Here is a 24619-nt window from a genome sequence, read left to right on the forward strand (position 1 = left end):
TATTTCTGCAAACAAATCGATTCAACCCTTTTCTAATTTTCCTGTCAGAATGTATAACTTGTCGGTCATAACTGTTGTATAAATAAATGGCTGGAAATTAGAGTCATTCAAATTTATTGACAGGTAGGGCGAGGTGCAGGTACAATGAAAATCTTACTTGCAGCAGCATCACATGCACATAGACTCATATGTAAATTACACACAAATTATACAAACAGTGAGAAGAAAAAAGTCAGAGTAATAAACAAGGCACAAGTACAAAAGACGATTAGAAAACAAGTCCATAGCAGTGCAAGAGGTCCATAGCATTCCATCTCCAGGGTAGGATTGGGATTGCACAGGCTAAGAACTTGTTGATTGTAAGAAAGTAGCTGCTCCTGAAGCTCATGGTGTGGACCTCAAGGTTCAGTACCTCCTGCCCAAAGGTAGCAGAGAGTAAAGGCCATAGCCCAGATGGTGGGGATCCTTGATGATGGATGACACCTTAGAGACAGTGAATGCTGTAAATGATGGGGAGTCCTGTGATGCACGAGGCCAACTCCATCAATCTCTGCAGTGTCTTACAGTCCTGTGTATTGGAGCTGTGCTACCAGACATCAATGCTGAGATTTGTTACAGTGTTCAGTGGCATATTGAATCTCATTAAACTTCTAAGTAAAGGTGTTGATGTGCCATCTTTGTGCTTCTGTCTAAATGCTGGGGCCCAGGACAAGTTTAAGATGGAAATTATCAGAAATTTAAAGCTGCTAACTCTCTCCACCAATAAATACTGGCATTTGGTTTTCCAATTTCTGCTTTCTGAAGTAAACAGTCAGTTGCGAGGTTTTGTTGATGTTGAGCAAAAGATTATTGTAGCATCACTCTCTCTCCTGTACACTAGCTAACTCATCATCACCCGAGATTCAGCCAACAACAGTCTTCAGCAAACTGGCAGAGAGCATAGGAGCTATCCTCAGTCCCATTGCCATGTGTGTAGACATCAGAACAAGGGGCTGAATGAGAGGAATTCAGCATACCCTTTTCTGTACCTTTGGATACATAGGTAGTAATAATTTAGCACATTATACCACATTGCTCTGGATCAAATCATATACAGACAACAATGAAACCAATAGATATGGAGAAAGCTAGGGCAGAATCAGTTACTGTAGAGAAAATACATATTCATAAACTCTCCAGAGTGGGAAATGGGTACCTCAGAGTAATGTACTGGAATCTAAGCTCTAATGCTAATACAATGGATGTAGCAATTTAAGCGTTTAATATTTAAGTGCTTTGGAATTGTAATCACTAAGTTGTTAGAGAAAGCAGTGGAATCATATCTAGCCCTCAATTAGGCAATTGGAGAAATCAATATCACTATACACTTCAAGGTAAATATTCTTAAGTCACCCAGCATCCATGGAAAGTGAATCATTGTTGACTTTTGAGATAATAGCAAATGAAAGGTCTTTGACCTATCACAGTCGCAGCCTGACCTGCTGAGTGTGGTTCAATAGTGCTTTGATTGTTACATGTGCAAAAAGCTAACAGTGAAATTATTTTTCTTACAAACAGTCCAGTAAAGTATTGCCCTACCCCTGATTGTCGATTAGCAAGTGTACAGAAATGATCTACTGAGCCCGCATGCAAGAGGAGCCATTCCCCAGTTTTTATGGGTGGTGCTTGTTCCAGGCATCAACAGCTCCTTCCTCCCGGTCTCGGCATCAGGGGACCGGCTTGGTGGGCTCCCCCTGAGGCCGCGATCCACCAGCCTGGGTCTCAAATTCGTTTGTACAAGGACCACATCCTCCTGGGTTTCTAGCATATTACATATTTATTCACATTTCTGGCATCTGTAATCTTTTAATTTTTGTTTATGTTCTTATGGAAGTCATTAGAAAAAGATCAAATCTTATTGTCTTTTTATTTACATCGTTGGATCCTGTGGAGTCATTAAATATTTCATAATTGTAGCTAATACAATCAAGATGTTGGCGTGAAAGCCAAAATATTTGATCAAATTCCCCAATACTTTCCATGCCAAAGAACAGTGAAATCTTTACAGAGCAGTCACACTGCAGAGAAACGTGATTACGCAAGAGAGGAGGCTTTACTCTAGATTTGATCCTGTAATGGAGTGAAAGTGTCTGGCCATTCAAACATGGTAATGCCACAGTATTAACAGAACATGAAGTAGTGTTTCACAAGCACAAGTCTGAGATTTCCCTTTCCATTAATTATCTGAGGTGCATTCATTTTGGAGCATGCATTGACAAGAATCTGGACTCAAATGATTCAGACTGGTTGGCGCGGACTCGGTGAGCCGAAGGGCCTGTTTCTGCGCTGTATCTCTAAATTAAACTGCAGTTGCAAAATACAAAGTGCTGGAGGAACTCAGCAGGTCAGTCAGCATCTGTGAGGGAATGGATAGACAAAATTTCAGGTCAGGATCCTTCAGACTGAACAGTGGAGCAGGTGTTGGTCATCCCGCCTTGCAGGCAAGTTCTACCTTTCAATAAGATAATGGCTTATCTGATTAATGACTAGATTTGGCTCAGCTCCATTCCCAACAACTCTTACTCCCTTCAACTAAAAATCAGACAATTTCGGCCTCAAGCACATTCAATGATTCAGTATCCACAGCTCTCTGGAGTGAAGATTTCCACAATTTCACAATTCCGAGAAAATATGAGTATTGTCTAATTTCCCAACAGGCAAAACTTCTTCAAATCTACCTAAATGTCTCATCAGAGACTCAGATTAGAAGAATGGGATTATTTTTAAAATAAAAACCACTCATTCTTCTGAACTCCAACACTTCCAGTTTCAAAATATACATTTCTCACAAGGTAACTGTCCCAGAAGTTCACTGTGTGGACATTTCTCCAAACCGCTACCAATGCATTAGGAGATCAAAAGGGCACACAGTACTTCTGGTGGGGTCTCACCCTTTGTGTTAGAGGAGCAAGACATCCCTTCTTTAATTCCTCATACATTCAATCTTCAGAGGTGCCCACTGTGACTTCAATTCTCCAGGTTACACCGACTTCTGTTTTTTCCTGTCTCTTACATACTCCCAAAGACGGCCAATGTCTGATTAAGGAGCAGATCTTCTGACTAAGTATGTACTAGCCCTCAGAACTCAAAACAGAAGTCAACAATTTCAAGTAAGCAGCCAGTCTTTGTAAAGACAAACCAGGTCAAATAAAAGGTCATCTACCTTTCCAGCAACTTCGCTTTTTCTCTCTTGAAATACTGCCTGACCTGCTGAGTGTTTAGGGCATTTTATTACCATTTTTGTTTTACTCTAGTGTTTTATATGCACATTCCAGCATTGCTTTTCTTTCGCTCTAGCCTTGCTCTTATTCATCGCCTATCTAATCTTGACCAGACATACCAATAGTGATGATGAGCAAGGCGCCATCATCCTTCCAACCGGCACTAGCACTTTGTATCATTATCACTCTAGCAAGCAAGCAAGTTTATTTATATAGCACATTTCAGCAACAAGCCAATTCAAAGTGCTTTACAAAGCATTAAAAAGCAATCAAAAGCAATTAAAAACAGTCATTAAAAAGAATAGAAAATAAAAACAAGCTAAAATAGAATAAGACGAGTATAAAATACCAGAATAAAGGTTACAGTGCAATGTGAGAAATGAATAATTATTTTATTTAATTAAAAGCAGCGTCAAATAGAAACGGCTTTAAAACAACTGAGAGTTGGAGCGGACCTGCACTTCTCTGGAAGTTTGTTCCATATATGTGGTGCATAAAAACTAAACGCTGCTTCTCCATGTTTAGTTCCAACTCTGGGGACAGAAAGCAGACCTGTCCTAGATGACCTCCGAGGTCTGGATGGTTCATAATGTAGCAGAATATCAGGAATGTATTTTGACCCGGAGACCATTCAGTGCTTTATAAATCAACAGTAATATTTTGAAATAAATTCTTTGACAGAGTGGAAGCTAGTGCAAAGACCTCAAACTGGAGTGATGCGATCCACTTTCTTGGTCTTAGAGAGGACTCGAGCAGCAGCATTCTGAATCAGCTGCAGCTGATCACAGCTATCCTACCACAGACATTCTCTTGTTTGCTCCCATCCCATTCTCAACAAACTAAGATTTCTATTTTCTAACTATCCTTAGTTCTGATGAAAGCTGATCAAATTAAAAGGGTAACTCTAAACTCTTTCTCTCTCTCCATAGGTGTCCTTTCAACTACTCAGCAACTTATGTTATTACAATTCTATCCCATTTTATTAAAAGGCTTACATTCTATCCGTTTTCCTTTTACATGATGTATCTGCTTGCTCACCTTGTTTTGTGTACAGAAACACAGATGCCTCTGCTCCATAGCAATTTGTAACCTTTCTCCATTTAAACAATATTCTAGAGACAATGGACTGCAGTTGCTGGAATCTTGATGAAGAAACAAATCGCTGGAGGAACTCAGCAGGCCAAGCAGCATCTGTGGTGGGAAATGGACAGATGAAGTTTTGGGTTGGGACTCCTCTTTAGACCCTGCCTGCTGCAAACACAGAGAGGATGTTGGACCCTTGCTGATCACAACTAATCTAAGTTTGGACAAAAGACGAATAAGGTTCCAGAGAAATCCCCGATCCAAAATATTGGAAAAAATATATTATTTTAAATTGGAGAATTCAAAGATCATACCGTTGAGTTGTAAGCTACCCAAGTGCAATATGAAATGCTGTTCCTCCAGTTTCCATGTGGCATGTAGGAGGCCCAGGACAGAAAGGTTGGTATGGAAATGGGAAGGGGAGTTAAAATGGTTAGCAACCACGTGACCCAGCAAACCTTGGCAGACCAAGCGCAAATATCCCGTGAAACAGTCGCCTAGTCTACGCTTGGACACGCTGATGTGAAGGAGGCCACATAAGGAGCACTGAATGCAGTAGATGAAACTAGAGAAGGTACATATGAACTTCTGTTTCATATGGAAGAGCTGCTGGGGCCCCTGGGTAAAGGCAAGGGACAGGTATTACACCTTGTGTGGTTAAAGTTGAAAGTATCTGGGGAGGGGGTGGGTGAGGAGGAGGAATGAAAGCAGAACAGCAGGACTCGGAGGAGACCCAGGTGATGGGGCCCATCACAACAGCAGGGGGAAAACCATGCTTACTGAAGAAATAAGACATCTTAGATATCCTAGAGTGGAAAGCCTCATCTTGGGAGCAAATGCAGTAGAGCCAGAGGAATTAAGATGAGGGGATTATGTCCCTGCAAGACAGAGTAGGAAGCTGTATAGTCATGATAACAGTTGATAGTCTGACCCCTGTGATGGAGACTGAGAGATCGAAAAATGGGAGAGGTGTCGAGATCCAAGTCCAAGTGAATTTGAGGGCAGGGTGGAAGTTAGCAAAGTTGATGTCTATGGATATTTTATTACACTGTCACATTCAATGAATTCCCATCCCACTTGTTCTCAACTTGACAGTGAGGATAACAAAAACAATAACGGATTAAAATGTTGGAAATTATTGAAAGATATTTCCAACAGCCAAACCTCTTCACATAATTCAGAGTTTATATTATTTTTATCCTCCAGTCTTGAAGCCTCTCGTCACTTGCCAAGTATGATGTAACTTGACAGCTTGAATTCCTCAATGTCAATTCTATTTTAGCATACAGTTCTCCAAATAATTTCTAGGGAACATGGGGGATGCCCCAGTGTCCTGCCATTTGCTACAGAAAACATATAGAGCCATTTTATCAATTGTTCAGGATGTGGCGGAAGGAACTGCAGATGCTGGTTTAAACCGTAGATAAACACAAAATGCTGGAGTAAGAAGGATCTTGACCAGAAACGTCACCCATTCCTTCCCTCCAGGGATGCTGCCTGTCCTACCGAGTTACTCCAGCATTTTGTGTCTTCCTTCAATTGTTCCATCAATCTTGTATTAGAGAACCACAACAGACATCTTAGACAATACAATGGTAGGTGTGAATGAGCATGTGTAACTTTAACACAAACATCTGGAAGACCGGGACAAACAACTTTTGCCGAAACAAAAGCATCAGCCTTTCATTCCCCGATTATCATGAGCATGCAGTTCATCACTTTAGTGACTGCAGTTGCAGTATGTATAAGCACATTATCCAGCATCCTACTGCTCATAAAATGGGGGGGGGGGGGGGGGGGTTCCCCCAGTTTAGTCTAAATTAGCATAGTAATCAGCGATTCTCACTTTATAACTAAATATTGTAGATTATGTTGTGCAGCATCGCAGTGAAAATGATATAGGAAACTTAAAAAAACTTATTCAGAAGTGACAAGAACAAAAAAAGGTTAAACCTATAAGGTTAACCACTTGTCTGACCTAACTGGCTCCAAGGAAGAGGCATTCCAGATATACCTACTGCCCTGCCCACTCCACAAAGTCTGCAACCTCGTTCCTTTTAGATATTTATTATCCAGGCTCCTATAGAATAATGCAGCTATACTTATTTATTCTACTAATCCTGGCAATGCATTTCAGACTCTAACCAACGGCTGCATTAAAAGATTTGCATGTTTGCATTGATTCTTTTGCCAACATTTTCTTTCTATTGCAACTAGTTTTTTATTCAATTGGGGCATAGTTTCCATCTGCTCTGTCTACCCTTCATGCTATCAAATGCCTTCAGCAGATACCCTTGCATCCTCCACTGCGTAAGAAGAGCAAGTCTTATCCAATCCAGTCCTAGTGAAAGAGCTAATAGTCAAATCTAATAGTCAAATCTAAAATGGAGTCGTTCTTCTACAAAAGCAGGAACTAGTAGAACAAAAGAATGGCTCGGTGCCAAGTCTGAATGACTTTGTAAATTATATGGAACACAATATGGAGGACAGGTTGTCTTTTAATAAAGAAATTAAGATGGAATCCTGCAGTAATAACAAGTGCTTCTTTCAAGGCCATAAAAAAGCCAAGATTGAAAAAAAATAGCTGACGCACCAGAGATAAGTAATAACTTGTTATTGGATGAGCTTGATTTGGACCCATTTTTCCGATATTCTGAGAGGCTACAGAATCTTTCAGTCATGCCATATTCAGACTTGGTGGGAGTGTTTTACATAAGAATAAGTCCCATTCAATAAACTTATGAACACAAGCGGTTACAAATCACAAGAACTGTAGATGTTGGAAATTGTGCTAACTTTACTTTGTTCTGTGAGTGGGAGCACGAGCAGCACTGATCAACGTTTTTGCTCATTGTAGATCTTTGCCACTCCCGTCTGACGAATCAATTAAAGATTGCCATGGTTTACCTTTAACAGTTTTTGTTGCTATCTGTTTTTTTAAGAAACAAACTTTGACATTAGTTAAAACACATTGGATAAAACAGGCCAATATTTATTCAGCCGTTTCAAAATAATTTACACGACTCCCAAAGTGTTCAAGTTTACTTTAAATGAAGTATTATCATGTTAGGTATCCACCAAGTCCCATTCAATAAACTTATGAACACAAGCGGTTACAAATCACAAGAACTGTAGATGTTGGAAATCTGAAAACAGGAAAAGCTGGAAACATTCTGCAACTCAAGTATGGGAGAAAAACAAAGCTAACATTTCAGGTCAAATACCTTTTTTCATCAGAACTCAAATTTAACCCATTGAAGGCATTCAACCAGAAACATTAACTGTGTTGCTCCCTCATAGATCCTATCTGATCAGCAGAGTGTTACCAGTATTTTTTGTATTTATTTCAACACGGGTCAATGTGTGCTATAAGTATTAGGTGAATACCAAGCAATTACTTCCAGTGGAGGGCAAATTAGCCAAACCTGCCGGAATACACCCAGTCACAAGCTTTAGGAAAGGCGAGAGAACAGTAACTTGGAATTTGTTTTTTTTTCCTTTGACATCTTTTTCATTTAACACTAAATGTTTTCTTTCAAGTTGTAGCCAGCTGCCCATGGTCTTTAACTGAGAGAGTCAATGTGCCTGTATTGCTAGCGTTCTGTATATATGCTGGGAATAAAAACCTCAGCTTAGAGTCAAAAACAGCTACAATTTTGCAACCCAGATCTTAGCAGTGTCAGACATTGCTTATGCAGAAAATCTGTATTAAAAGCAGAAAAAGTCACAAGGAGACCATCCAGGTAATACTTGTGGACATGGCATTTCAGACTGATGAACCCTCGATGGAGGTTAGATGTATTGAAGGTGGGAATGGGGAAGAGCCAAATGTCAAATCTGGCACAAGATCTGAGGCAGAAGGGGTTCAAAGAAACAAGCAAAGAGGGTGGCCTTGAAATGTAAAATAGCAAACGATGGGACGAGAGAAAATGACAGAATAATCATCAGAAATTGTTGACCACAGAAGCTGAATCTAGAAGTGTCTAGTTGAAGTATTAAATGCAGTTTCTCAAGTGTATGTTTGGGTTTTGTTGCCAGGGAGATCAAAACAAAGTTCAAAGCAAAACAGTCTGAAATTAAAAGGAAATGGAAATGCCCAAAAAGGCAGATGTGTGCAGCTAATATTTTATGATGACGATTTGTCATCGGAACCGGAGAAAGAGATAAGTGAACACATTTCAAGATGGAGAGAAAAAAAGTAATGGAATAAAGGTACATCTATTATAGGGGCGTTGCACGTAAAGTCACTGGGTCAGAGGGCTTGACGCAGGGAGCCGCTCAATCCATCTGGAGGACATCCGTCACTTCCGGTATATGTTATTAATGCTAGAAAGGCGTACTTTCCTACCTGTTAAAAACCACCAAAATGTTGAATTTTTACGCTGAAAAAAATTGTGGAAGTCGGGGTAAGTGTGAGAGACATGTACCCAACTTTAGAATTCCAAACGTGAAGTGAAATTAAGGTAAAGAGAAGCGAGAGCTGAAGGGACAACAGCAGCTACAGTGCTTGGTAAACATTGGCTGTGCAGATATCGTAATTGAAAATATTGGGAATTATCACGTTTGCTCACTGCATTTAATCAACAGTAAGGCATTATTTGTGTTTTTTCTTGATTCCTTTGGTATCTAAAAAGTCTCAGAAGTGATCAATCTGACTAAATTTTTCTTCAGATGCGTTTTCATTTTGTATGTAAAAACCCAATTGAGAACCATGGGCGATTTAAAAAAATTTACAGCCAGATTTATCACTTCTGAAATTTTTTAGATGCCAAAGAAATCAAGAAAAAACACAAATAATGCCTGTTGATGAAATGCAGTGAGCAAACAGTCAACGTTCGCCAAGCACTCTGTCTGTTGTTGTCCCTTCAGCTCTCACTTCTATCTACCGTCATTTCTCCTCACTTTTGGAATTCTGAAGTAGGCTAAATGCCTCACACGCTTATCCCGATTTCCATAATTATTTGCAGCGCAAAAATTGACAATTTCAGCGGGTTTTAACGGGCCCGCTACGTTGGAAACAATGACGTGCCTACCTGCAGTACATCGCGTGTAATCCATTTGGAGTAGCTTAGCAACAGTGCGGGTCATGGGTCGTGACCCGACTGCCGTGAAACCTCCCAATAGAATAGAATGATAAAGTGACAATAGTAATATAGTGGGAGAGACTGGAAACCGGACAAGAAAAAGAAAAGTTGGTTTGGATGAGGCACAAATAAAACAAGCAGAATCATTTGCTCAAACTACAAAAGGAAGTTTTACGGGCAACTCTTAATACCAGTAGCGAGTTGTCTACACTCATCACCTTCACTGGCCTCTGACAAAGGTGCCGACCACAAACTATCCCAATCCAAATTGGCAAGATCCTGTAGAGTGATATGACCTTGTGTGACATTTTTCATCATGTAGATGGGCCAAAGCCACTATTTTTCTGAAGTAGACTTTGGCAGCAGTCAATATGTTGAATGTCTCAGACTTTCAGTTTAATTCCTCTGTGTTATTTTCACAATATAAAGGGGAAAAATAATTCATCAGGGCAATATCAATATTGAGAGGGCACATCACCAAGAAATGCTGAACTGGGACAGGAACACAATGGAGAGACCTTGCACAGTTGACAGTTTCCCCCAAAGGTAAACTGTTCAGCATTCATTACTATTGTTAGCGCACACATCAGCAATTCCCCCAAATTGACTCATCCTGACAGACAGCTTTACTGAATTTAGTATCTTTGTAAACCAAGAGCTAGGCACCAACCATGCATCGCTGAAATGTTACCCTCCTAACTCCCTTTGAAACTACAGGACATCAACTAAATGAACAAACACTCTTTGGTCGACCCGAATGTTGTTCCACTCCCAGAATAATAAGCCCATTGCAGACTGCAGTACATGCCGAGAGGCTCACTGAAGCTTGGTACGATACGATAAAACTTTATTCATCCCTGGAGGGAAATTGGTCTGCCAACGGTCACAACACACAAGGTACACGGAAACTTGAAATTAAAAGTACAAATGCTGTGTGGGGATAATCGCTATCTAAGGTCCATCTACTGCTGGACATTGAGGAGCTGGGGCACTCCTCAAACAAGGAAAGGGTTATCACATGAATGGCAAGGGTATTTCCCAAAAAGACAGGGGCAAACACCACTGAATATGACACTATTCATTTATAAACACCCAGAATGTACGAAGAGATTAGAAAAACATTTTTTGCTTTATATATTATTTTGTTCTGAAAAGTTTATTTTTGTAATAAAATAACTAACCATTGCACGGTAGGGCATGCAACAGTTAGTTTCATGCACAATAAGATTCCACAAACAGCATACCACCCTTCGCAAAGTAGGACCCTTGCAGCAACTGCTGCTAGAACATACAATGATCCCCTGTTAAACTCCACTCCTCTCAGAAGATGTGTTCCTGCAATACTTCTCTGCTTGTTTTAATATCTCTGCAGAACTTCCATCTATTCCAGAATTTTCAGCTGGCACGAGGCCAGTTTAAGACCTGAATGAAATCAAGGATATTTGCAAAAGTTAAAATTCCATTCTCAGGCTGTGCCTTCGATCAGAAACTCAGTCATCAATAATCTTTCCTCCAATCTTCACTCTCAGTAGGGTGGCCTTTTAATTTTTCAGGCCGCAGACGACCTCAGCAACGCTGAAGTACCAAGCATGGAGACACTATGGCAGAGGAAAGGCAAGACATGGACTAGGTGTAATGATGCACAGCAATCTGGATAAATTGGCGCAATTTCCCGTTATAAGCAAGGGCGAGTCATTCTGGAGAGAGGATGAATCAACCACATGCCGTGCCCTTTAAGAGTGAACCACACCAGCGAGCCCCGAGTCATATGTAGGTCAGACTAGATAAGGATGGCAATTTTTCCTCTCCCAGAGATGTTTTTTTCTTAATGACAGGCTGGTGGTTTTGTGGTCATCAACATTATTTGCTTTAAAATTCCCCAATTCAAATTCCATGGCTGAACTCTGGTCAGTGTTAGTTTAGTAATTTAACTCTAGATCGGAGATTGAACCCTATCTGATGTTGCAGTCAAAAACGTACCAAATGACTTTAAGGCCAGTGGATGAAAGTATTAAATGTAGAACACAAGAGTCAAGAATGTTTAATTATCATATGGCCCATTCTTTGTCACGTGTGTGACCAAAAGTATGGAAAAATTGTGGAATACACCTCTAATTCTGAAAGCTTTACAGGTATATTGTTTTGTACTGCGTATGATTCATATGTTTTTAAAGTTTATCAAGTAAAATATTTATGTTATGCTGACAATGTTCGTTTTGGGTCAGAGGTCAAATATGAGGTCATGTGTGTGACCTGACATGGAAACATTTTTTCATAACTCAGTTTTATCTTACAAACTCTTGTGGTTGATTCGTCCTCTCTCCAGAATGACTCGCCCCTGCTTATAACGGGAAATTGCGCCAATTTACCCAGAAAAGCTAGAATGTTCATACCTTTAGCAGACATTCATTATAGTTCTGTAGGTAGGAAAATAGCAATGAATAAGATTAATCTCTTAATCATTTTTTAATGTATTACATTATGTGATGCCATTTGGTAACGTGGGTGACATTTTGGTTCACTTTCCAAAGAATGGCCCATATTTGCTGAAAATGGAACAATAAAGTCTTATTTACAGTGACATAACAGGCTTAGATAACACTAATAAAGAAAACTTAAACATTACTAATGTAAAAAAAAACCCAAACAGCAAAGACAGTCTATAGCAACTATGGTTCATGATTCAGTTTGTGTTTTAGTGTTCAAGAGCCTGACGTTTGTTGGGAGAAAGCTATCCGTGGTCAGAGTTTACAGACTCTTATTCCTTCTTATTCAAAGTAGGAGAGAAATGAGAGCATGGCTAGTAGGGTGTGGCTCTTTGATGTTGACTGCCTTTGAGGTAGCACCTCCTATAGGTCCTTTCGATGAGGAGATCAGTACCTAGGGTGGACTGGGTGGTGTCCACCACTTTTTGTAATCTCCATCATTCCTGGGTGTTAAGAGTTGCCGCAGCCGACCGTGATGCATCCAGTCAATATGCTCTCTACAGTAGAAATTACAAACCTGCTCAATCTTCTATGGAAGTAGAGGCATTAATGGGCTTTATGATTGAATCAATGTGCTGCACCCCGTGGTACTTCTGTGCTGATGGTTACAGGGAGGAGTGTTCTTACCAATTGGTATTGATTGCAGTCTGTTGATGAGGAAGTCAAGGATCCAGTTGCATAGGGAAGAGCAGAGACATAGTTGCCTGAGCTTGAAAGAAATTTGGAGAGATGGGGTCGAATGCCATTGATCAACAACCTGACACGTATTTTTATTGGAGAGCCAGTGAGATAGTTGATCCAGGCAAAGAGTAGATCTCGAAGATAAACAAAATGTTGGAGTACCTCAGTGGGACAGGCAGCATCTCCGGGTAGAAGGAATTGGTGACGTTTTGGGTCAAGACCCTTTTTTAGACAGAGTCAGGGATGAGGGAAACACGATATGGATGGGTAAGGAGTGAAAAAGAGAGATCAAAGGGGACGAAGATGAAGGAGAATGTAGAATAGATCATTGTTAGCTAGGGGAAGATGACAATGGGGCATACAAAGTAAAATTTAATCAGGAGGACAGCCAAACTAGTTGGAGAACTAGAATGAGGGAGGGATGGCAAGAGGGGGAAAGCAAGGGTTACCTGAAGTTAGATAAGTCAATATTCAAACTACTGGGTTGTAAGCTGCCCAAGCGAAATACAAGCTGTTGTTCCTCCAATTTGTGCTGGGCCTCACTGGCAGTGGAGGAGACCCAAGGCAGACAGGTCAGTGTGTGAATGGGAGGGAGAGTTAAAGTGTTTAGCAACCAGGGGATCTTGTAGGTCCAAGCAGACTGAACAGATGTGTTCAGCAAAACTATTGCTGAGCCTGCACTTGGTTTCGTCGAGATATAGGAGTTCACACGTAGAACAGCAGATGAGGTACAACTAAACCTCTGCCTCACCTGAAAGAACAGTCAGGGAACTTTGTCTCCTGGGCCTCCTCCACTGTCAGGGTGAGGACCAATGCAAACTGGAGGAACAGCACTTCATTTTGCTTTGGCAGCTGACAACCCAGTGGTATGAATATTGATTTCTCGAACTTCAAGTAACCCTTGATTTCTCTCCATCACTGCCCTATGCAAGATTTCTGACTAGTTCGACTGTACTCCTGATTAAATTTTACTTTGTGTGCCTTATTGTCGTCTTCCCCTAGCTAACAGGATCCTTGGCTTCCTGACCATCTCAGCGAGGATAGATGGTAAATCATCCTCGAAGATAATCCTCAACAATGGTGCCCGCAGGGATGCATTCCGATCCTCCTTCTATACCCCTGAAATGCAGCCAAATACCAACCCAACTCAATTTACAAATTGCACACAACACTATTGTATTGAGCCAGATATCAAATAATGACGAAGGAGATTGAGAACCTTATAGTCTGGTGCCAAGACAATCACCTCTCTCTCTCTCTATCTCTATGTCAGCAAATCAAAAGGTGATTGTGATAGACTTCAGGAAGCAAAGCAGTACACATCCCATAGTGTACATGGTGGCACCGCAGTAGAGATAGTTAATAGCTTCAAGTTCTGAGAAATAAATCATCAGTAAATTGCTCTGAACCAGCCATGATGAAGGAATAGCCAAGAAAGCACAAGGCCTCTACTTCTGTAGAAGACTTAAGAAGTTCCGCATGTCCCCAACTTCCACAGGAAGCATTATCAGGAAGCATCACATCATGGTTTGGGAACAACTCCATCCAAGACTGCAAGAAACTGCAGAGAATTGTGGATGCAGCCCATTCCATCCCACAAACTAACCCCCCTTCCATTGACAGAATCTACACTATAAGCTGCCTTGACAAGGCCATCAGCATAATCAAAGACCAATTTTATCCTAGTCTCTCCTTCTTCCCCCCCTCTCCAAATAGGCGAGAGATACAGATGTTGCATACCTCCAGATTCAAGGACATTTTCTTCCCTGCTGTTCCCGGGCCGGTTATTTTTAAACTGTGGTCCATGTATCTAGATTCCTCAACCAACAGTACTTTGAATCTCTTTCCCATTGGTGACCATTTCTAATCACCTTTTAAATTAAACAAAAGCAACACTTTGTGTTCTCATAATTTAATCTTTGGAATCTATGTAATATCCAGGTTTAAAATCAGAAAATGCTATAGAGGCCAGGCAACATGTGTAAAGAGAGAAAAAACTGTATTTTCAGTTTTCCAATTAGCATTCCAGTATAATCACGTTGCATTCTCTAGAAGATCAACAAACATTTCTTAGGGCGTGGCCCCATAATTGAACACACGTCCATGCACAGATAGGGCATTGTATGGCTGGAAAAATCAATAAGCCTCCTCCAATTTTGAGCTAGTCTTCTAAAACCAAACTTTTCATCAGTCTGAAGAAAGGTCCCAACCCGAAACATCACCCATTGCTTCTCTCCAGAGATGCTGCCTGTCCCACTGAGTTACTCCAGCATTTTGTGTCTATCTTCGATTTAAACCAGCATCTGCAGTTCTTTCCCTAGGCTTTTCCTGAGGCCGTCTATATTTTAATGATTCATAAACACGGACAATGCAGCTACCTTTATACCGTTAAGAAATTCACCTTATTGAACCTTTAAATCACTTTACCAATGTTATGTCCACTTGCTTCATTTCTTTATGCCAGATTTCATTTCAACACTTCCATATTTTACAGGTTTTCGGTACTGGCAGCCTTTGTGTCTTGGATGCATAGTTTTCCAAGCCATTATTGTTGCTTATAAATACCACAAGTAGTTGTGGCCTCAGCACAGCTCTCTGAATGCTGCATTGAAATGCTGGAAGTGAACAGAAATAGTGTGGCTGTTGAACAATTGTGCAGCATCAATTGTCAAACAGCCACTCTACTTCTAGGCATTTGTTGATTAATAAGAAAAAATAGAATGCCTCGACTTATTGGGTGCAAGATTTGCCTTTTGAGAAATAAACCCAGCTGCATTCACTTCTCCACAGCAATTGAATACAGTGTGAATAAGAATCAACAACTCATTTATCACTTTTTTTTAAATGGTTCATCACCATAAAGTGCCTCAACAGAACATCAAGCAAAATGTAACACCAAACCTCAAAATGATAGCCAAAAGCTTTGTCAAATTGATACATTAAGTGATATATTAAAATAACTGAGGGATGGAGAAACATAGGGAGAGAAAACCAAAGTTTGGGACTTAAGCAATTGGAAAATACTGGCACCACTGGAGAAACAATTAGACAACACAAAAGATGAGAATTTGAGAATTTCAGCTATTGGGGAGTTTATGCAAGTAGCAGTAGTGAGACAGTAGAAGTATTTGAAAACAAGGCTGTCAGTGTTAAGGTTTAGATTTATCATTGTCACATACACTGAGGTACAACAAAAAGCTTTTTTTGCAAGCTATCGAAACAGATTAATATATCATGCACAGATACAAGCAGTTCAAATTCAAGTCCAATAGATAGAGCAAAGTGCAATGTTCTTCTTGGGGTAGGGGTGAATGGAACAATACCCTAACCTATGGAAGGAAGCCCGATAGCAAAGGGTAGCCTACTAACAGAGGGGAAGAAGATGTTTCAGAGTCTGAGGGTGCGCACTTTCAAGCTTTCGTACTTTCTACCAGACAGGAGCAGGGAGAAGAAATTACCAAGGTGGGACAAGTCTTTGATTATGTTGGCTGCATTTCCGAGGCAGTGTGAAAAATAGATTGGGTCAATAATGGGAAGTCTGGTCCATGTGATGGACAGGGCTTCGGCAGAGCTGTTCAGTTTAGTTTGTCACACAAAAAGTTTTTATTGCATGCCAACCAGTCAGCAGAAAGACAATGCATGATTACAGTCGAACAATTTGCAGTGTATAGATAAACGATTAAGGTAATAATGTTTAGTGCAAGATAAAGGCAGTAAAGTCCGATCAAAGACAGTCTGAGGGTCACGAATGAGGTGGAGTAGTTCAGGACTACTCTCTGGTTGTGGTAGGATGATTCAGTTGCCTGATAACAGCTGGGAAGAAACTGTCCCTGAATCGGGAGGTGCGAGTTTTCTCCTTTTGCCCGATGAGAGAGGGGAGAAGAGGAAGTGGCCAGGGTGCGACTTACCTTTACCGAGGCAGTGTGAGAAATAAATTGAGTTAAACCAAACCAAACTGTGATGGTAAACTAGATTTAATGTGTTCCATAATGAGCTGAGGGACAGATTGCCACAGACAGAGATATAACACATTGGAGAAAAAAGGAAACAAAAAGGAAGAAATGGTGGAATTATTCAGGAGGTTAGGCAGCACCTTTAGAGTTCCAATACAATGTTAACAACGGAAACATCATCTGTTTCTATCGCGCACAATGCCACATAGACTGATGATTATTTCATGCCTGTTCTTTTATGTCAGATTTCTAGTGTTTGCAAAATAAGTTGGCAATAGTTTTAAGCGCAGTTGGCTTAAAGATAGAGGGAAAAGGAGAGGGTTGATGAGAAAGTTTGAGTGGGAGGAAGACTGATTTAATAGACAATAGGTGCAGGATCAGGCCATACGGCCCTTCAAGCCAGCACCGCCATTTAATGTGATCGTGGCTGATCTGAAGCCATTTCTGAAGAGGAAATGGTATAAATATCAAACAATTGGCAGAGGAATTAGAGAGACATTTGCATCAGTCTTCATGGTAGGAGGTACGACAAAAATCCCATTAATACTTAAAAAAGGTGGGAGAGGAATGAAATGCTATTATGATCACTAGAGAAATAGTATAGGACAAACTAATAATGCCAATGACTGATAAGTCACCCAAGTTCCCTAGATCTGATGGCTTGAATCTTAGGTTCCCAAAAGAAGCAGCTACAGAGGTATCAGATGCACAGGGTGGAATCTTTCAAATTGGTACCAATGGTTTGGAAAACTGCTAACATGATGACCTTATTCATAAATGGAGGCAAAAACGGATTAGCTTAATATCCATTACAGGAGTGTGGTTAAAATCACTTAAGGTGACACAAGCAGTTCATCAGGAAAGTCAATGTAAGCAACCATAGTTAACACTGCTTCTTGAAGGAAAATAAGGTCTGATAAATTTATTTGGAGGAAACATCTATCAAAGTGGATAGAGTATTTGAATTATGAAAAATAACTTTGCAAGTGAAAAGTTCATGATGTTGGGTACAATATTAACATAGGTAACAGTAGGGATAAGAAGGCACATGTATCCCCCTCTCTCTCCGTCCCTCCCCTACCTTAGTCATCATACTAGTTTCACTGTCGTTCTGTTGAGTTTCACTGTCTGAATAACTCATTATCACTTAGACCACAACCAACAATAGACCATTTGTGGGCTCCACCTTTCCTTGATAATTGTTCATTTTTGCACATCTTTCATTAATTTGTTCTACATCTCTCTACATCACTGTCTATATCTCTCATTTCCCTTTCCCTTTACTCTCAGTCTGAAGAATGGGTCTCGACCTGAAACATTACCTATTCCTTTTTTCCCCAGAGATGCTGCCTGACTTGCTGAGTTACTCTAGCTTCTCGTGTTTATCTTTAGTAGATATAAGGAGCTTATTTTCACATTGGCAATCTGCAACCATTGAAGTGTTGCAGGGATTGAATCCAAGTCTGCAGTTGCACACAACATGTTCATGATTTAGAGGCAGAAAATAAATGTGAAGCTAAATTTGTAGATGATAGAAAAGTAGAGGAAAAGCAAGCTGTGCAAGACATAGTTCACAGAGAGGTTTATAGGTTAAATGAATGTGCAAAAAAAACCACAAAAAAAAAAAGGTAAAAGGGGTATAATATGGGAAAATGTAAAGTTATGCCCCTGTCCCACTTAGGAAACCTGAACGGAAACCTCTGGAGACTTTGCGCCCCACTCAAGGTTTCCATGCGGTTCCCGGAGGTTGCAGGTGGTTGTCAGAGGTTGCAGGTAGTGGAAGTAGGCAGGGAGACTGACAAACACCTCTGGGAACCTCACGGAAACCTTGGGTGGGGCGCAAAGTCTCCAGAGGTTTCCATTCAGGTTTCCTAAGTGGGACAGGGGCATTATTTATCATGGAAACAAATTATTTAAATGGATAAAAGCTGTAGCAAGTTACAGCACAAAGGGATTTGGAGAATCTTGCACATAAAACAAAGATACATACAACACACAGCAAACGATCAGGAAGCCCAAACCTGTTTTTTTATTTCTAGGCCAACTAAAACAAAATGCTGGAAGAAATCAGACAGACAAGTAACATCTGTGGAAAGAGTAACTCGTTAGCATGTCAGGTTGAGGACCCTTCATCAGAACTGAAAAGAGAAAGCAATCTGGTCTAATTAACTGGGCAGGAGAGGGAGGAGAAAGTGTGTAATAGGGTGAAATTATATAACCACTGAATGGACAATTAAGTAACTTTGTCCAAGTAATGATTACTAATGTTGTATCATGTGGCCTACTGGGACATGCTGAGCAGTCCAGAATATATAAATGGAGGCAGAGGGGAAAGGCAAGTACAAGCAGCTGGTTCTTATACAAACAGAATAAGTTAGTAAAATAATTCAATGTTGGGTCTTGCAGGATGTAACACGCCCCAGAACATAGTGAGGTTACTGTGGGCCAGGTTGTAAGTGCATAAGCCATACGTGTAAAGGTCAGATGGAATGGGGTGGTGAATTAGAATAGTAGGTAATTGGAAACGGAGGGGTGGTAATTGGTGCAGGATAGGGGCTCTTCAAAATGACATTACACAAGGAAGCTTAACTCTACTCAATGATGACATCATTTTACCCTATCACAGACTTTCCTTTGGCTGCTCCTATTACCCTCCAATGCCTTCTCTGCCACAAATTTCACTGTAATTGGTACATGTGACAATAAATGTCTCTTGTCTTGTCTTGTCTCTAGACTAAATAGTTTTCTTTCTCAGTTCATATGAGAGGTCTTTGCCCTGAAAAGTTAAGATTTCTCGGCTGCTTGATTAACAGTTCGCAGTATCTGTAATTTAATAAGAGGCACATTATCTCAGTTCAAAGAAGATTCATGAGAATGACCTGGTATGGAAGTTGGAATGTTGAATAAATTGGATCTGCACTGGTTGGAGTTTGGTCTTGGCAGGGTGAACACCAGAAGAATCGAGGACCTGAAGGCAGCATAGTTTCAGAAGAAGGCAGCAGCATCCATTCACAACTGATGATGAAGAATTTAATCTCTCAAACAGTGACAAGATTTTGGAATTCATTGCCCCAGTGAGTTTGAAACCAAATCCTTGAATATATTCAATGCTACAAGAGATGGATGTTTAAATTGGAAGGGAATAGGGATTATGGAGATAACGTGTGAAGGTGGACAAGGAAGTTGGATTATCTATGCTCTTATCAAATGGTGGAGAAGGTTTGGGGGTGGGGTGGGGAGATGGAAAGAGAAACGTTCAACACCTGTTCTCCTTATGATTTTATCAAGGTGGAAAGAATAATCAAAATGCAGATTAACTCACATGCTGCTCTAGAAATCACTTTACGAAATACAAAAATAAAAACAGCAGATTTTAGGTCTGAAAGGAACTGAAAATGATAATACTTGAAAATGCTATCCCTATAAAAGCAGAGATTCTGATCCAACATTGTTGGATTCAAACTAGAGTCCGGAAACCTATAAAATGCCTAATTGAAAGATGATGTTTTTCCGGCTACCACTGAAGTTGTTTGCTCCAGCGTTGGAGTTTAAGGTCAAAACAGAAGAGGCAAAGAATTCAAGGAATACTGTCATCCCAATGGTTGGAATTGTGTTGTGGAGTACAATAAAAAGGTTACTCATACTAAAACATCTATTTTCACAGGTTGCCTTCCTTCTATTATTAATGTTAACATTTAGGGAAATTCATTATTAAGGGCTGTCAAAAAGCACAACACCATATGGGACATGGCAGTTCACTTGATGGGCACCCGAGCCACAAATATTCACTCACTCCACCAGCAAAGCACAGTAGCTGCAGTTTGTACCACCTACAGAATACACTACAGCAACGTGCCAAAATCCTCCAAACCCTTGACGTCTAGCAGGTAGAAGGCAAGGGTAGCAAAAGTATGGGCACACCACCACCACCACCTGGAAATTGCCCTCCAAGCCACACACCACCCTAACTTGAAAATATATCGCCATTCCTTGCTGGGTCAAATTCTGGAACTCAGAATTTGTTCCAGAACAAATCTGGAACAAATTTATGGATATACCCACACCTGCAGTGGTTCAGGCAGTAGATCACCACCACCTTCTCTCAAGGCAATTAGGAATCAAATTTCACATCCCTTGAATGAATATTTTTAATAATATTGGAATATGAAACAAAAGGGCTATTGATCTTAATATGCTTTCTCCCCACAGATGATGCCTAATATATTCCTAGCATTTTATTTTTAATATCAGATTTCCAGCATCGAGTCAGTCACAGAGCATGGAAACAGGCCCTTTGGCCCAACTTGCCTATGCCAACCGAAATACCCCTTCTGCATGACTCCCACCTCCCTGTCATTTGGTCCATATCCCTTTAAAGCTTTCCTATACATGGACCCATCTTTTAAGCTCTAAAATTTGTAACTTTAACAAAGTATCTGCCTCAATTAGCCCTTCTGGCAGCTCATTCCATATACCCACCACCTCCTGTGTGGAAAACGTTGGCCCTCAGGTTCCTATTAAATCTTTCACCTCATCTTAAACCCATGTCCTCAGGTTTTTGATTCTCCCACTCTGGGTAAAAGACTGCATTCACCCGATCAATACCCATCATGACTTTATACATCTCCTTAAGATCATCCCTCGGCCTCCTGTGCTTCAAGAAATAAAATCTCGACTTGCCCAGCTTCTTCTGATTGCTCAGATGCTCAAGACCTAGCAGCAGCCTCGTAAATCATCTATGTACTTTTTTCCAGCTTAAAAACAGCTTTCCTATAGCAAGGTGACAAAAATTAACACAATAGTTCAAATGTGGAGAAAAAAAAAACTGCAGATGCTGGTTTAAACTGAAGGTAGACACAAAAAAGCTGGATTAACTCAGCAGGACAGGCAGCATCTGGAGAGAAGGCATGGGTGACATTTCGGGTCGAGAACCTTCTTCAGACAGGTTCGGGATAAGAGAAACGAGATATAGATGATGATGTAGAGAGATATATTCTACATCAGAGGTTCCCAACCTTTTTCGTCCCGTTTAACCCTGGTAACTTTAATACCACATAACAATGTTATTTCACTTATTTATGAACTAATGATGAACAGATACCGGTATACCAGAACCGAACAGTCAGTCAATGAGAAAAAATGCACAAATCCAGAATCAACTAATTTACCCCCTGGGTAGGTGAAATGTACCCCCTGGGGGTAAATCTACCCCAGGTTGGGAACCCTTGTCTATATCATCGTCTATATCGCTCATTTCCTTTATCCCTAACTAGTCTGGAGAAGGGTACACAAAAATGCTGGAGAAACTCAGCGGGTGCAGCAGCATTTATGGAGCGAAGGAAATAGGCAACGTTTTGGGCCGAAACCCTTCTTCAGACGGCCCGAAACGTTGCCCATTTCCTTCGCTCCATAGATGCTGCTGCACCCGCTGAGTTTCTCCAGCATTTTTGTGTACCTTCGATTTTCCAGCATCTGCAGTTCCTTCTTAAACACAATAGTCTGAAGAAGGGTCTCGACTCGAAACGTCACCAATTCCTTCTATCCAGAGATACTGCCTGTCACGCTGAGTTACTCCAGCTTTTTATGCCTATCTTCAGTCCAGATTTGGCCTCAAACATCTTTTATATCAGCAGTTTTATTTTGCTTCTTGAATTATTGATCAAAGGGAAGTAAATTTTCTTTGAGAAGGAGAATAAAGGGAATGGGAGATGGGAAATGAGGAATGTAGAGAGGAGCTTCGCAAAGAAGAGGTTGAGCAGGGAAGAGGAGTCATTGGCGTCTCTCTTGGAACAATACCATCCTTAAAACTAAAGAATACGATTAGCTACTGAGACTAAAAAAAGACAGGCAGGATGGCCCTGCTGGTAAAGAATAAAATTCAAACCATTAGCAAGAAATGTCAGAGGAGCAGAAGATGTAGAATCCTTGTGGGTAGAGTTTAAAAATACTGCAAGGGTAAAACAGCCTCCAAACAGTAGCCAGGATGGAGAGAAAGACATTTAGCCATTTCAGTGTACTGTGGTTGTGAACTGGTCCGTTCTGCTGCAACGTTATTCATCATCAATAGAAACTCAATTTGTTTTCATTTCTTTCTCCACAGAGAGAAATGCATTGGTGTTGTGTTGAGCATTTGTAGCATTCTCATTTGCTTTCCCTTTCCAACATCCACCAAACCATCACCCATGCAGCTCTGTAAACATCCCAGTGACATTGACATCACCAAGTCAAAGATATTTCCTATATCCTCTCCACCTCACTCTTACTACAACTCAAAACCAACTTCACTTTCAGCTGTTGACCAAAACATTGCATTACTCTCTCCACAGATGCTGCTTAACTTGTCAAGTGTTTACAGCATTTAGTTTTATTTCAGATTTGATTTCTTTTAATTTATTTTTAATAACTTGCTGCGCTGGCTCCCAAAATGTCACTCATTCCTTCTTTCCAGAGATGTTGCCTGTCCCACTGAGTTACTCCAGCATTGTGTATGTTCTGCAAGAACAGCTTACTGGGAAATATGATTTTATGCATTTTTCATAGTGACCTGGATGACAGATATAAGTCACTGAATGGATGAACAAATTTGGTAGCCACTGCACTCTCTTTGACCTTCCACCCCCTAGATTCCAATCGTTATTGGCTAAACAGCACTGAGCATGTCCCTTTAGTGACCCAAGCTGGTAAGCCACATTTTTTGTGAAAGGTTTTGCAATCGGATCACAAGATATTTTTGGAATTTGACACTTTTAATTTCCTGTATGTTTAGCAGTGTCCTCCAGTCCTCAAGAGTGATACGTCTTTTCCCCTTCTCTTCCCAATTTTTTGTCCACTTAAAGATAAACAGCAATCGACTTAATCTCCACGCCAGCGAGATCCACCCACTCAGGCATATTTTGTGAATGACATATTCCACACAGAAAAAATATTAAATGTTAAAAAATGCAGGAACAGATGGGGGCAGGGATAGAAGCAATAAAATAAAAACAAATGCCAGTGTGGAATGTCTTGAAACATGCTGAACATGGAGTCACCCTGCCTTTTATTAATTATAGTGTAACCTTTCTCCCAAAACGGTTTTAATTCAATCCATTTAACCAAAGTAAAAATAACAACTTACAAGATAGAGAGTTTGACAGAGGTCATCAGAATACCAATAATTAAACGTATTGCCTGGTATTCTTTCCACCTCTGGTCCATCACATTGTGATCTTGTTAATAATAGATATGGAAAAGCAGGGATAACAAATCTAATATTTTCACGAGATTTTTTAAAAACATCTATTTACATATTTATCAACTTCAGAGATGGTTAATATTCCCAACAAACACGGCAAGATTAAATGCAAATTTGAATGCTTCCAATTTCCAAAAGAAAGCTGAAGACTATTCATACTCCATTTAACAGCCAGTCCAAGAAAAGGAATATTTTTTTGTTTAAACTGAATTGCAGATAAGAACGAGCTGTCAGGTTGAAAATATGTGATATTTCTTCAGCTGCTCTGGACTCCATGATGAAAACCTAATGTGCTGCCAAATCCCCATCAGCTGCACAGTAAAGCCACTTATTTTCACAGATAACCACATCATAATTTCTGCAAATTGCTCTTTTGGAAGAAATGTTTGGTCGGTGACCAAGGCAAGTGAAGGTACATTCATTACAAAGTACACAATTCCTATATACTGACTAAAGAAGTCTCAGGTCCAATTACAAGTCTGTAGATGCTGGAATCTGGAATTTCTTTTTAAATTGCTGGAAGAACTCAGCGGGTCAGACATTTCCTGTGGTGACAGAGGAATGGTCAACATTTCAGATCTAGATTCTCCATCAACTACTGCTTCTCCAATATGCTGTTTGATCAGTTGGTCTATTGCTTGCATAGGGGAGATTGATTAATGTGTTATAATCAACCACTGAAATTGAATAGTTTGCCTCACTAAAAAAGTCATATTGGCTGAAGATAAAATGGGACTTGGTTTGAAAATAACCTACCCAACAGAGATAGTTGAATAAGATGCAGAAACAAGAAAGAAATAGTGGAGTAACTCAACAGGTCAGGTAGCATGGAAGGTGC

The 24619-nt window shown here is 40.3% G+C and overlaps 1 long non-coding RNA gene across 1 annotated transcript in view; it reads right to left on the minus strand.

The window, feature by feature from the left end:
* LOC129705719 (uncharacterized) overlaps positions 1–24619 on the minus strand; it is a 122632-nt gene that overhangs the window by 75242 nt on the left and 22771 nt on the right. Inside the window, exon 3 of the long non-coding RNA XR_008724958.1 lies at positions 4299–4451. This is a non-coding gene — a long non-coding RNA (uncharacterized LOC129705719). The remainder of the gene's footprint in view (positions 1–4298; positions 4452–24619) is intronic.

The sequence above is a fragment of the Leucoraja erinacea genome, chromosome 18, assembly GCF_028641065.1.
Source record: "Leucoraja erinacea ecotype New England chromosome 18, Leri_hhj_1, whole genome shotgun sequence".
NCBI classification, from domain to species: domain Eukaryota; kingdom Metazoa; phylum Chordata; class Chondrichthyes; order Rajiformes; family Rajidae; genus Leucoraja; species Leucoraja erinaceus.